Source organism: Balaenoptera ricei, chromosome 2, assembly GCF_028023285.1.
Source record: "Balaenoptera ricei isolate mBalRic1 chromosome 2, mBalRic1.hap2, whole genome shotgun sequence".
Taxonomy (NCBI): domain Eukaryota; kingdom Metazoa; phylum Chordata; class Mammalia; order Artiodactyla; family Balaenopteridae; genus Balaenoptera; species Balaenoptera ricei.
The window spans coordinates 43,590,560-43,605,855 of NC_082640.1; positions in this window are offsets into that span (position 1 = coordinate 43,590,560).

Here is a 15,296-nt window from a genome sequence, read left to right on the forward strand (position 1 = left end):
GACAAACACCCCTGGGAAGATAAGTCCTAATCCACCAGTGAAATTTCATCTGCTAGGGTCATACTTTCACTTACATGCCGCCTGCACCCCACTGCATTCTCTTCCTCCACCAACTTGGGGCAATGAGCAGCTGCCCTCTCTTTCCTTTGTAGTGAATCTTTGTTATCTAGAACGCCTAAAATGTCGTCAATGTGCCCCTTCATCTTTCTCTTCTTCAGACTAAATTCTTTGAGTCCATTCTCATAAGTATTATTTTCTAACTTAACTAATACTTGGTTCCAATCTAGCTAACTCCTTCAATTGTACATGGTTACAAGGAGGCCTGAAAGAGCCCTGGCATGTGAAATCTCTTTATGAGTATAAACTGAGTACAGTACACCGTTATGGATGGAGAAGTCACTCAGTGAAGCTCATCATTTGTTGTACTGAACTGAAGTCATTTCAGCCAATGCTCTTAAACTGGCTTTTCTCGCAGGGCTGGTGAATTGCAAGAAGCTCTAGCCTGTAATCAGGAAACCTCTGCCCTCAACTCAGCTCTCCACAAGTGAGCTATCTGTGTGTGATCTTCAGCAAGTAACTTTTTCTACCTGGGCCTCGTTTTCCTCCTAAATTCTGAGATTTTAATGGCAAAAATGAGCGGTGATCCATAGGCTCTGGATGGAATCAGGGAATATTCTGGAGATACAGGTCAATGCAAGGCAAGCAGGGACCTGAAAGGGTAGGATTTTGTTTGAACTTTTTTCTTTCCTGCATCCCAGTGACCTCCCATCCAGGCTGTTCCATCAGACTCCAGCCAGGTTTGCCCTCCTCTTTTTCAAGGGAAGGGATCATGGGGACCAGGCAAGAGATTTTCCCTTTGATGTCTGAGTGGGATGTGCTTGCTGAGGACCTTACAACTCCCTTTACATGCATAACAAAGTAGGCTTCTAGGAAAGGGACTCACTCAGCTGCAGGGAGCAGCCCTAGATAGAAGGGAATGAGGAGCAACAACTTTAGACTGACAGTTGTGCCTGCTACATGTGGCAGGGTACTACATGTTTCCAAACAAAAACCCCCAGGTCCTCCATTTGCTTGGCCTCATTTAACCCTCACAGCTGATCTGCCAGGGAGATGTCAGCTTGAAAGCACACATATGGCCACCTCAGTTGTTAAAATATTGAAATACTTCCATGACAGTTGGTAAACAGCCTGCCCTGAGCCCCCTGAATTCCTTGCCCCCAACACCCTGGGTCTCAGCAAATGAAGGGTGTACCTGAGCACTAAGTGGACTTCCAGAAACCAGTTCCAGCACTTATAACATCTCTTGTTGTTCATTAATACCTGACTGTTATTGAATATTTCAAATATAATCATTGGTGCATAGTGCCTATAATACATAGATTATACAGATGAGGGGTCTATGACAAAGTTTGGTTGCTTAACCATAAGAGCAATGATAAGTGGTTGTGGTATATCCATATTAGAATAGTATTCAGCCATAAAAAGGAATAAAGAACTGCTCCATCCTAGAACATGGATAAACCTTGAAAACATGGTACTGCGTGAAAGAATCCAGACCCAAAAGGCCACATTAGTGTGATTCTGTTTACATAAAATACCAAGAATAGGAAGATGTATAGAGACAAAAAGTACATGAGTGGTTGCCAGGGATTGGGGGGTTGGGAGGGGTGGGATTGGGAGAGACAATAGCTAACAGGAGGGGAATTTCTTTTTTGGGGTAAAGAAAATATTCTAGAATTGATCTTGGTGATAGGTGCACAACTGAACACACTAAAAGTTACTGAATTGTATACTTGAAATGGATGAATTGTATGATATGTGATTTAAAGTTGTTTTAAAAATTACCAGATACAACCTCCATAAATATTTACTAAATTTAAAATTATACATACATACACACACACACATTGCATTAACATATTATATACACTATAACACAAATACAGAAACTATATTTGTATAGGATGAGATGAAAAATAATAGAAGTTTTAATATTTTCTGCCTGTGACCCAGTGGATTACTTTTGGAGACCCCCTGCTCTAGAAGCAGAGGTTCAGAAAGGCTGCAGAACCTGCCTGCTCGCAGAGCCTTTGCTCTTCCTAGTACAGAATGCAGATTCTAGGGCCTCCTGGAGGTTGAGGAAGGCCAGGGAGCACTGCTATATTTTTTGATGTTCACAAAGTAGTACTGGAAAACAAAGAAATGCCAAAACAGAGTTAAAATATCAAGAAATAATTTTTCATTGTTTACATTTGAAAAAAATTAAGACTTCGTGACATAAAAAACAGAATGCAATATTGTGCTATTCACAAGGTAATTAGAGTTTTTCTGGGAAAAACTGAGAGCACACGGAGGCAGTGGAACAGTTATGGAGAACAGTTCGAGGCTGGTGTCTTAACGTCTCGGTTCAGTGCAGTCTCTTGGTGGGGGTGTGCACAACCGCGCTTGGCAATGGCGGTTGAGGCCCTGGTGGGTGTGTGAGTCATGCTAAATGGACACTGGGCTACTGGAGGGATGGACCAGTGGACACCTGTGCTTTGGGGCAGAACATGAGAGCCAGAGAACAGGGAGGGAAGTGGCCTGCAAACCTGCTTTTTGTCTACAAGCAGTCATTCTGCAGGATTACTTAGCCAGGGAGCAGAGGGAAGTGGAGGAAGATTGTGGGCGAGATACCAGTTCAACTGGGAGGGGGATTATCAGGTCTCCTGGAGGCAAGACAACTCATTAATTCACAGCTGGCAAGATGTTTCCTGTCAAAGGTTGATATTTTTTTAAGTGTCTTTCTCTCTTACCAACAGTACAATATCAGTGAGGACAGAAAATTGTGATAGCCCCTCCTTTATTTCTTCCTTTACCCCCCACATTTCCAAAGCCACAGAGCTTTGGGGAAAGGCAGGGTCAAAGTCTCCTTCAGGTCTCAGTTCTTGGAAATTGAGTCCCTTATTCATTTGGAGCTGCCCACCGGTTGCCATGGTAACACAACATCTGCTACCCAACTCTGCTCCAGCGGTCACTGGGTTTGGCATCCTCCAAGCTGTTGCTGGTTCTGTGTTTTGCCTGATGTGCTACTCTGCTCCCCGAGGAATGCATCACACTTTTTCAGCAAAGGAACACTTATTCAAAAGGCAGGGTTATGGAGAGAAGGGAGGTTAAATCTGTGCAAGTTGCAATTCTGAGAAAGCAAGCTCTCTTGCATGTGGGGCCATTAACTCTGCCAATCTTTGGATTAATGTTCTGCATCTGTTGATCTCAAATCCTACTGAAAACCATCCTCCTAGATTTATTTTATTAGCATTTTTTTCTAAGGAGTATACATTATTTATTAAAACTTCTGTAAGATGTTTAAAATATATATAAATTCCATGCTCCTCTCCCTTATTTTCTCATTTTAATGCCTTTCAAGTTTAATTGCTTGTCTGCCATTCTTTCTATTCACCAATTATTTTTGAAACTGAACAATATAGAATGTAAATACAGGTTTCCTTGCCTACCACTTTCTCCTGTTCTTCCAGGTAGCATCTTTATTCCCACTTCCCCTTGAAAACACACGATTTTTCTTGCTTGCTTTAATAGTTACTATCCTCAGGGGGGTCTCTAAGAAACTGAGAGGTGGCGTGGTACAGCCATAAGAATACCGACTCCAGAGTCAAGGGAATCTAGGATTGGTCTCCTATCAAGGGTGAACAACTCATCTCATTTTGCCTGGAACTTGGCCAGTTTTAGCATTGAAAGTCCCCCAGCTGGGGGAAACCTTCAGTCTTGGGCAAACCAGGATGACTGGTCACCCTCTTCCCAGCTTCCTCATCCTCTTGCTCTGTGTTCTTGGGAAATATCCTTTGTTTTTCTGACATTTGATTTTCATATTTGTAAAATGAGAATGATAATAAGATGTTCCCCAAAAGGTTTTGGTGGGGATTAAATAAGTTAATAGATAAGATGCCTAATGCTAAAACAGAAGTCCATGCTCAGTAGCTATTATTATTAATCTTAGAATTAGAACTCTAGAGATAATCTTGAGTCGCTCATCCAATTTACAGCTGAGAAACTGGTTTGTTTAGATTGTCTAGCTTTTAAGGCTGGAAGTAGGACCAGGACTGGGATGGGGCAAGTGAGGTGTCTAGGGCTCAACATTTAAGGAGGAACTCACTCTGGGGTCATGTAAGTACAGACTGCAAACAAGGTGCCAACCTTTAGGTAATGCTGCCAGGCTAACAATCATGATCATCTGTCTTAGATAAAAGAACGTCACATTCTCCACTAGACAGATGCTCCATTTTATCTTTGGTGACAATTAGTTTCTAATAGCAACAGTGTTCCTAAGCCATCCAGGGCTGTGACTGCAGCAAAATACTTTTACTCTGAGTATCATTACAACAAAGCAAAACAAAAACCCTTGGTTCTCAGGAGACCTTGAGAAGTGAATCATTATAGCCAATCATTTCCCAAATAGCATTAAATTGCCTTTTATTGTTAATAATATTTTATGGAAATCTTTCTAAAAGATATTGCACATTTCCCTGCCTTTTTCTTTCCATTAAATTAGACTTTTTATTTTGAAATAATTATAAGTTCAGGTGCAGTTGTGAGAAATAATACAGAGAGATACCATGTAAACTTTACCCAGGTTCTCTGAATTGTAACATCTCACAAAACTCCAGTACAATATCACAACCAGGATACTGATGTTGATACAGTCAAGATATAGTATATTTCCATCACCATAAGGATCCCTCCTCCTGACCTCTGGTAGCCACACCCACCACTCTCCCACGCTCTTTCCCTCCCTGGCAACTATTAATCTGTCCTTCATTTCTGTAATTTTATTATTTCAAGAAAGTTATATAAATGGAATCATACAGTATGTAATATTCCAGACTGGCTTTTCTCAGCATAACTCTCTGGAGTTTCATCTGGGCTGTTGAGTATATCAATAGTTCATTCCTTTTTATTGCTGAGTAATATTGCATCATGTGGATGTACCACAGTTTGTTTAACCCCTTGAAGGACATCTGGGTGATTTCCATTTTTTTTACCATTATGAATAAAGCTGCTGTAAAAACTCATGCACATTGCTAATAGAAATTTAAAACACACAAATAAATGGGCATCCTGTGTTGATGAATTGGAAGAATTCCAGCCTACTTTGTTATGCATGTAAAGGGAGTTGTAAGGTCCTCGGCAAGCACAAGAGACGGAATTCTCCGTCTCAATGCTAAGACCCAGATCCACTCAACGACCAGCAAGCTCAGAGCTGGATACCCCATGTCAAAAAACTAGCAAGACAGGAACACAACACCACCCATTACAAGAGAGACTGCCTAAAATCTTAAGTTCACAGACACCCCCGAACACACCACCGGATGTGGACCTGCCCCCCAAAAAGATAAGATTCAGCTTCATCCACCAGAACACAGGCACCACTCCCCTCCACCAGGAAGCCTACAAAACCCACTGAACCAACCTGACCTACTGGGGGCAGACACCAAAAACAAGAGGAACAACAAACTAGCAGCCTGTGAAAAGGAGATCCTAAATACAGTAAATTAAGCAAAATGAGAAGACAGAGAAATACACAGCACATGAAGGAGCAAGGTAAAAACCCACCAGACCACACAAAAGAAGAAGAAATAGGCAGTCTACCTGAAAAAGAATTCAGAGTAATGATAGTAAAGATGATCTAAAATCTTGGAAAGAGAATGGAGAAAATACAAGAAAGGTTTAACAAGGACCCAGAAGAACTAAAAAGCAATCAGACAGTGATGAACAACAAAATAAATGAAATTTAAAATTCTCTAGAGGGAATCAATAGCAGAATAACCGAGGCAGAAGAACGGATAAGTGACCTGGAAGATTAAGTAGTGTAAATAACTACCACAGAGCAGAATGAAGAAAAAAGAATGAAAAGAATTGAGGACAGTTTCAGGCACATCTGGGACAACATTAAATGCACCAACATTCGAATTATAGGGGTCCCAGAAGACGAGAAAAAGAAAGGGACTGAGAAAATATTTGAAGAGATTATAGTTGAAAACTTCACTAATATGGGAAAAGAAATAGTCAATCAAGTCCAGGAAGCACAGAAACTCCCATACAGGATAAATCCAAGGAGAAACATGCCAAGACATATATTATTCAAACTATCAAAAATTAAATACAAAGAAAAAATATTAAAAAGTAGCAAGGGAAAAGCAACAAATAACATACAAGGGAATCCCCATAAGGTTAACAGCTAATCTTTCAGCAGGAACTCTGCAAGCCAGAAGGGTATGGCAGGACATATTTAAAGTGATGAAACAGATAAACCTACAACCAAGATTACTCTACCCAGCAAGGATCCCATTCAGATTTGATGGAGAAATTAAAACCTTTACTGACAAGCAAAAGTTAGGAGAATTCAGCACCACCAAACCAGATTTAAAACAAATGCTAAAGGAACTTCGCTAAGCAGGAGACACAAGGGAAGGAAAAGACCTACAATAACAAATCCAAAACTATTAAGAAAATGGTAACAGGAACATACGTATCAATAATTACTTTAAATGTAAATGGATTAAATGCTCCAAACAAAAGACTGGCTGAATGGATACAAAAGCAAGATCCGTATATATGCTGTCTACAAGAGACTCACTACAGACATAGGGACACACAGACCCTGAAAGTGAGGGGATGGAAAAAGATATTCTATGCCAATGGAAATCAAAAGAAAGCCGAAGAAGCAATTCTCATATCAGATAAAATAGACTTTAAAATAAAGACTATTACAAGAGACAAAGAAGGATACCACATAATGATCAAGGGCACAATCCAAGAAGAATATATAACAATTGTAAATATTTATGCACCCAACATAGGAGCACCTCAATATATAAGGCAAATGCTAACAGCCATAAAAGGGGAAGTCAACAGTAACACAACCATAGTAGGGGACTTTAACACCTCACTTTCACCAATGGACAGATCATCCAAAATGAAAATAAATAAAGAAACACAAGCTTTAAATGACACTTTAAATAAGATGGACTTAATTGATATTTATAGGACATTCCATCCAAAAACAACAGAATACACTTTCTTCTCAAGTGCTCATGGAACATTCTCCAGGATAGATCATATCTTGGTTCACAAATCAAGTGTCAGTAAATTTAAGAAAACTGAAGTCATATCAAGTGTCCTTTCCGACCACAGCACTATGAAATGGCATATCAATTACAGGAAAAAAATTGTAAAAAATACAAACACATGGAGGCTAAACAATACACTACTAAATAACCAAGAGATCACTGAAGAACTCAAAGAAGAAATCAAAAAATACCTAGAAACAAACGACAATGAAAACAGGACAACCCAAAACCTATGGGATGCAGCAAAAGCAGTTCTAAGAGGGAAGTTTATAGCAATACAATCCTACCTCAAGAAACAAGACACATCTCAAGTAAAAAACCTAACCTTACACCTAAAGCAATTAGAGAAAGAAGAACAAAAAACCACAGAGGTAACAGAAGGAAAGAAATCATAAAGATCAGATCAGAAATAAATGAAAATGAAGAAACTGATAGCAAAGATGAATAAAACTAAAGGCTGGTTCTTTGAGAAGATAAACAAAATTGATAAACCATTAGCCAGACTCATCAAGAAAAGGAGGGAGAAGACTCAAATCAATAGAATTAGAAATGAAAAAGGATAAGTAACAAGTGACACTGCAGAAATACAAAGGATCATGAGAGATTATGACAAGCAACTATATGCCAATAAAATGGACAACCTGGAAGAAATGGACAAATTCTTAGAAAAGCACAACCTTCTGAGACAGAGCAGGTAGAAATAGAAAATATAAACAGACTAATCACAAGCACTGAAACTGAAACTATGATTAAAACTCTTTCAACAAACAAAAGCTCAGGACCAGATGGCTTCACAGGCAAATTCTATCAAACATTTAGAAAAGAGCTAACACCTATCCTTCTCAAACTCTTCCAAAATATAGCAGAGGAAGGAACACACCCAAACTCATTCTACGAGGCCACCATCACCCTGAAACCAAAACCACACAAAGATGTCACAAGAAAAGAAAACTACAGGCCAATATCACTGATGAAAATAGATGCAAAACTCCTCAACAAAATACTATCAAACAGAATCCAACAGCACATTAAAAGGATCATACACCATGATCAAGTGGGGTTTATCCCAAGAACCAAGGATTCTTCAATATATGCAAATGAATGATGTGATACACCATATTAACAAACTGAAGGATAAAAACCATATGATAATCTCAATAGATGCAGACAAATCTTTTGACAAAATTCAACACCCATTTATGATAAAAAAAAAAAACTCTCCAGAAAGTAGGCATACAGGGAACTTACCTCGACCTAATAAAAGCCATATATGACAAACCCACAGCCAACACAGTCCCCAATGATGAAAAATTGAAACCATTTCCACTAAGATCAGGAATAAGACAAGGTTGCCCACTCTCACTACTATTATTCAACATAGTTTTCAAAGTTTTAGCCACAGCAATCAGAGAAAAAATGAAATAAAAGGAATCCAAATAGGAAAAGAAGAAGTAAACTGTCATTGTTTGCAGATGACATGAAACTATACATAGAGAATCCTAAAGATGCTACCAGAAAACTACTAGAGCTAATCAATGAATTTGGTAAAGTAGCAGGATACAAAATTAATGCACAGAAATCTCTTGCATTCCTGTACACTAAAGATGAAAAATCTGAAAGAGAAATCAAGGAAACACTCCCACTTACCACTGCAACAAAAAGAATAAAATACCTAGCAATAAACCTACCTAAGGAGACAAAAGAACTGTATGCAGAAAACTATAAGACACTGATGAAAGAAATTAAAGATGATACAAACAGATGGAGAGATATACCATGTTCTTGGATTGGAATAAAAAACATTGTGAAAATGACTATACTAGCCAAAGCAATCTACTGATTCAATGCAATCCCTATCAAACTACCACTGGCATTTTTCACAGAACTAGAACAAAAAATTTCACAATTTGGATGGAAACACAAAAGACCCTGAATAGCCAAAGCCATCTTGAGAAACAAAAACAGAGCTGGAGGAATCAGGCCCCCGGACTTCAGACTATACTATGAAGCTACAGTAATCAAGACAGTATGGTACTGGCCAAAAACAGAAATATAGATCAATGGAACAGGATAGAAAGCCCAGAGATAAACCCATGCACATATTGTCACCTTATTTTTGATAAAGGAAGCAAGGATATACAATGGAGAAAAGACAGCCTCTTCAATAATTGGTGCTGGGAAAACTGGACAGCTACATGTAAAAGAATGAAATTAGAACACTCCCTAACACCATACACAAAAATAAACTCAAAATGGATTAAAGATTTAAATGTAAGGCCAGACACTATCAAACTCTCAGAGGAAAACATAGGCAGAATACTCTATGACATAAATCACAGCAAGATCTTTTTTGACCCAGCTCCTATAGAAATGGAAATAAAAACAAAAATAAACAAATGGGACCTAATGAAACTTAAAAACTTTTGCACAGCAAAGGAAACCATAAACAAGATGAAAAGACAGCCCTCAGAATTGGAGAAAATATTTGCAAACGAAGCAACTGACAAAGGATTAATCTCTAAAATATACAAGCAGCTCATGCAGCTCAGTATCAAAAAAACAAACAACCCATTCCAAAAATGGGCAGAAGACCTAAATAGACATTTCTCCAAAGAAGATATACAGATTGCCAACAAACACATGAAAGGGTGCTCAACATCACTAATCATTAGAGAAATGAAAATCAAAACTGCAATGAGGTATCAGCTCACACCAGTCAGAATGGCCATCATCAAAAAATCTACAAACAATAGATGCTGGAGAGGGTGTGGAGAAAAGGGAACACTCTTGCAGTGTTGGTGGGAATGTAAATTGATACAGCTGCTATGCACAACAGTATGGAGGTTCCTTAAAAAACTAAAAATAGAACTACCATATGACCCAGCAATCCCACTACTGGTCATATACCCTGAGAAAACCATAATTCAAAAAGAGTTATGTACCACAATGTTCATTGCAGCTCTATTTACAATAGTCAGGACATGGAAGTGACCTAAGTGTCCATAGACAGATGAATGGATAAAGAAAATGTGGCACATATATACAATGTAATATTACTCAGCCATAAAATGAAATGAAATTGAGTTATTTGTAGTGAGGTGGATGGACCTAGGGACTCTCATACAGAGTGAAGTAAGTCAGAAAGAGTAAAACAAATACCGTATGCTAACACACATATATAGCATCTTAAAAAAAAAAAAAAAGGTTCTGAAGAACCTAAGGGCAGGACAGGAAGACGCAGATGTAGAGAATGGAGTTGAGGACACGGGGAAGGGGAAGGGTAAGCTGGGAAGAAGTGAGAGGGTGGCATGGACATATATACACTACCAAATGTAAAATAGATAGCTAGTGGGAAGCAGCCGCATAGCACAGGGAGATCAGCTCGGTGCTTTGTTACCACCTAGAGGGGTGAGATAGGGAGGGTAGAAGGGAGGTGCAAGAGGGAGGGGATGTGGGGATATATGTATATGTATAGCTGATTCACTTTGTTATACAGCAGAAACGAACACACCATTGTAAAGCAATTATACTCCAATAAAGAAGTTAAGAAAAAAAAAAAAGAAACAAAACTGAAACTTAGAAGAAAACACAGGGGGTATCTTCATGACACTGGATTTTGCAAAGATTTCTTGGACATCAAAAGCACAGACAAAAGAAAATACATACAAATTGAACTACATCAAAATATAAAACTTTGTACATCAAAGGACATAATCAACAGAGTGAGAAGGCAAACTATGGAATGGGAGGAAATATTTCCAAATCATATACCTGAAAAATGGTCAATATCCAGAATTTATAAAGAACCCCTACAACTCAAAAACCAGAAAACAACCCAATTTTAAAATGGGCAGAGTACTTGAATAGACATTTCTCCATACAAGATACACAAATGGCTAAAAAGCAGATGAAAAGATGTTCAACATCACTGATCATTAGGTAAATGCAAATCAAAGCCATAATGAGATACAACCTCACACTCATTAAGAGTGAAAGAAAGAAAAAGAAGAGTTGACAAGGATGTAGAAATGAAACACTTGTTCACTGCTAGTGGGAATATAAAATAGTTCAGCCACTATGGAAAACAGTATGGCAGTTCTTCAAAAAATTAAAAAGAGAATTATCATATGATCCAGCAATTCCTCTTCTGGGTATATATTTAAAAGAATTAAAAGCAGGACTCAAACAGGTATTTGTACATCCATGTTCACTCCAGCATTATTCACAATAGCCAAAAGGTGAAAGCTACCCTAAAGTCCACTGACAGATGAATAGATTTTTTTTAAAGTGGTAGGAGTGACATCACCAACAAGGCACCATAGGTTGTTTCTGACTTAGCTCTCCCTCACAAGAACAACTAACAACTATTCATGGGCAAGACAGTACGGAGAAAATCCTGGAACACAGGGGTGTCCCAACGCACCCCCCTGTACCACAGAGGTCAAACCTGACTGCATTCGGAGGGTAAGAGGAGTGGCTACACGCTGATGGCTTTGCGCCTCCCCCAGGTTGGCATAGCAACACAGCATGAGCTCTCCCCTGAGCCCCATGGTTCCTCCAGTGGGAAAAGAGAGCCCAGGGTGAATGTTGAGTTCTGAAGTATTGTGGGGTGCTTCTTGGGAGTCCCCACTCCAGTCTCATCCCACAGGAATTGTGGGGGAATCTGTGAAGCTTGACCACTATGAATCTGATTGTGACTGATAAGAGGGAAGGGGCTTGCAACAACCAGCTCTTAGATCTGGGCAGATGAGGTTCTTACCTGAAGCACTCACATAGAAGTCCCAACCAGTGGCTTTGCTAATCTGTAGAACCAAATCAGTGGCAGAGACTGACCAGAGAACTCACCAGAATGCAAGTCTACCTGGTTTGGGTCTTCAAATAAAGAGCCCTGCTGGCCCTGGAGCCTGGTCTACTACTTCCCAGGCAGGGTAGCTAATTCATAGCTCCACCTACTGCTGAATTTAGCTTCCTGCCCGTCCAGACCAGCAAGCCTCACCAGGAGCACCTGGGAGGCTTCTTGGAGCTGGCTTTCCCATTTCACCCAGGAAGGGGAGCTAATCACAGCCCCACCCTATGCTGAGGGTAGCTCCCAGCTGCCTCTAATCTCAAAGGCTGACCAGAACACCTGGAAAGCTGCATAGCCCAGAAATGTTCAAGCAGACTGTACAGCAGGAAGAGCTGACCATCTGCAGAGGAAAGCCAGTGGCCGCATTTAGCCAGGAAACTTGGGGCATGGGTCAGCTTGAGTCAAGACCACAAACAAAACGCCCTGCCAGACTTGGGGCTAGGTCTTCTGCTTTGTTAGGCAGAAAAACTAATTTGTAGCCTCATCCATTGGTGAATACAGCTTTTAGCCTGCCTGACCAGGAAACGTAACCAGAACACACAGGAAGCTGTGTAGCTATCCAACAGCCCTGCTTACAATCACAATTGAACAGAGTGTACAATTTGAGGCTTCCTCCATCTGCAGAGCAAAATCAGTCACTTCACCTGGCCAGGGAATTCAATGCACAGTGTTGCCTGATTCAGTCCCCACACAAAGCCATGCAGGCCCTGGGGCCCATCCTGCTGCCCCACTAGGGCAGGGAAGTCAATTCAGAGCCCCAGATAAGTATAGTTCCCAGTCCCAACTGTCCAGAAAGCCTGGCAACCACTGAGAACCCAGGCAACCATGGAGATCATCTAATAGACTTGCTTGGGCAGGGAACCAAGCCAGCAGTCCTATCTAACTGTTCTCAGCCAGTGGCACAACCACCTAACCTCAGAGCTCAGGCGGTGGCCTCTACCAAAAATAGACCCTGATAGCAAGCCCCACTTGCCCAAGGATGTTACCAGCAGACCTGTCCAGAAACCCAAATGGAACTGACTGGTGAAGAACTATTATCTTTGCCAAAGTGAACCTATGGAGTCTAGAAGAGGAGGTTACTTACTCAAATGCTTAGATACCCATGTAAGAAGTCAATGATCTGAAAAATTGAGGTAAATATGATATCAACAAAGGAAACTAATAAAGCCTAAGTACTGACCCTAAAGGAATGGAAATCTATGAATTGTCAGACAAAGAATTCAGAATAATTCTCTTAAATAAGTTTAGTGAACTACAAGAATATACAGACAACTAAACAAAATTAGGGGAAAGTGCATGAACAAAATGAGAAGTCCAACAAAGAAACAGAAACCATTCAAAAAACAAAAATGAAAACAGACATCCTACAGCTGAAAAATACAACTAAACTGAAGAATTCAATAGACAGCTTCAAAAGCAGACTAGACTATACAGAGGAAAGAATCAGTGACTTAGAAAACAGGACATTTAAAATTATCAAGTCAGGTGATCAAATCAAGATGACAGAGGAGTAGAACGTAGAGCTCACCTTCTCCCACAAATACATCAAAAATACACCAACATGGGGTCTGGGCAAGATGGCGGAAGAGTAAGACGCGGAGATCACCTTCCTTCCCACAGATACAGTAGAAATACATCTACACATGGAACTGCTCCTACAGAACACCCACTGAATGCTGGCAGAAGACGTCAGACCTCCCAAAAGGCAAGAAAATCCCCACGTACTTGGGTAGGGCAAAAGAAAAAAAAAATAACAGAGACAAAAGAATAGGGACAGGACCTGCACCAGTGGGAGGGAGCTGTGAAGGAGGAAAGGTTTCCACACACTAGGAAGCCCCTTCGTGGGCGGAGACTGCGGGTGGTGGAGGGGGGGAGCTTTGGAGCCACGGAGGAGAGCGCAGCAACAGGGGTGCGGAGGGCAAAGCGGAGAGATTCCCGAACGGAGGATTGGTGCCGAGCAGCACACTCCAGCCCGAGAGGCTTGTGTGCTCAACCGCCGGGGCGGGCGGGGGCTGGGAGCTGAGGCTCGAGCTTTGGTGTTGGCTGGGAGGGAGTCTGGGAAAAGTCTGCAGCTGCTGAAGAGGCAAGAGACTTTTTCTTGCCTCTTTGTTTCGCGGCGCGCAAGGAGAGGGGATTCAGAGCGCTGCCTAAACGAGCTCCAGAGACGGGTGCGAGCCACGGCTATCAGAGCGGATCCCACAGCAACAGGGGTGCAGAGGGAAAAACGGAGAGATTCCCGCACAGAGGCTCAGCGCTGAGCAGCACTCACCAGCCCGAGAGGCTTGTCTGCTCACCCGCCGGGGCGGGCGGGGGCTGGGAGCTGAGGCTCGGGCTTCGGTCAGATCGCAGGGAGAGGACTGGGGTTGGCGGCGTGAACACAGCCTGAAGGGGTTAGCGCACCACAGCTAGCCGGGAGGGAGACCGGGAAAAAGTCTGCAGCTGCCGAAGAGGCAAGAGACTTTTTCTTGCCTCTTTGTTTCGCAGCGCGCAAGGAGAGGGGATTCAGAGCGCCGCCTAAACGAACTCCAGAGACGGGCGCGAGACGCGGCTATCAGTGAGGACCCCAGAGACGGGCAAGAGACGCTAAGGCTGCTGCTGCCGCCACCAAGAAGCCTATGTGCGAGTACAGGTCACTCTCCACACCGCCCCTCCCGGGAGCCGGTGCAGCCCGCCACTGCCAGGCTCCCGTGATGCAGGGACAACTTCCCTGGGAGAACACACGGCGCGCCTCAGGCTGCTGCAACGTCACGCCGGCCTCTGCCCCACAGGCTCACCCTGCATCTGTACCCCTCCCTCCCCCCATCCTGAGTGAGCCAGAGCCCCCGAAGCAGCTGCTCCTTTAACCGCGTTCTGTCTGGGCGAGGAACAGATGCCCCCAGGCGACCTACATGCAGAGGCGAGTCCAAATCCAAAGCTGAACCCTGGGAGCTGTGCGAACAAAGAAGAGAAAGGGAAATCTCTCCCAGCAGCCTCAGAAGCAGCGGATTAAAGCTCCACAAGCAACTTGATGTGCCTGCATCTGTTGAATACCTGAATAGACAACGAATCATCCCAAATTCAGGAGGTGGACTTTGGGAGCAGGATATATTAATTTTTCCCCTTTTCCTTATTTTGTGAGTGTATATGTGTAGGCTTCTGGGTGAGATTTTGTCTGTATAGCTTTGCTTTCACCATTAGTCCTAGGGTTAGGTCCATCCGCTTTTTTTTTTTTTTTACTTAAAAAAATTTTTTTTCCTAATAAATGTTTTCTTAATAATTTTTTCCTTGTTTTCTATTTCTAGAAATTAAAAAAAAATTTTAATAAGTTTTTTCATATTTTTTATTTTAAA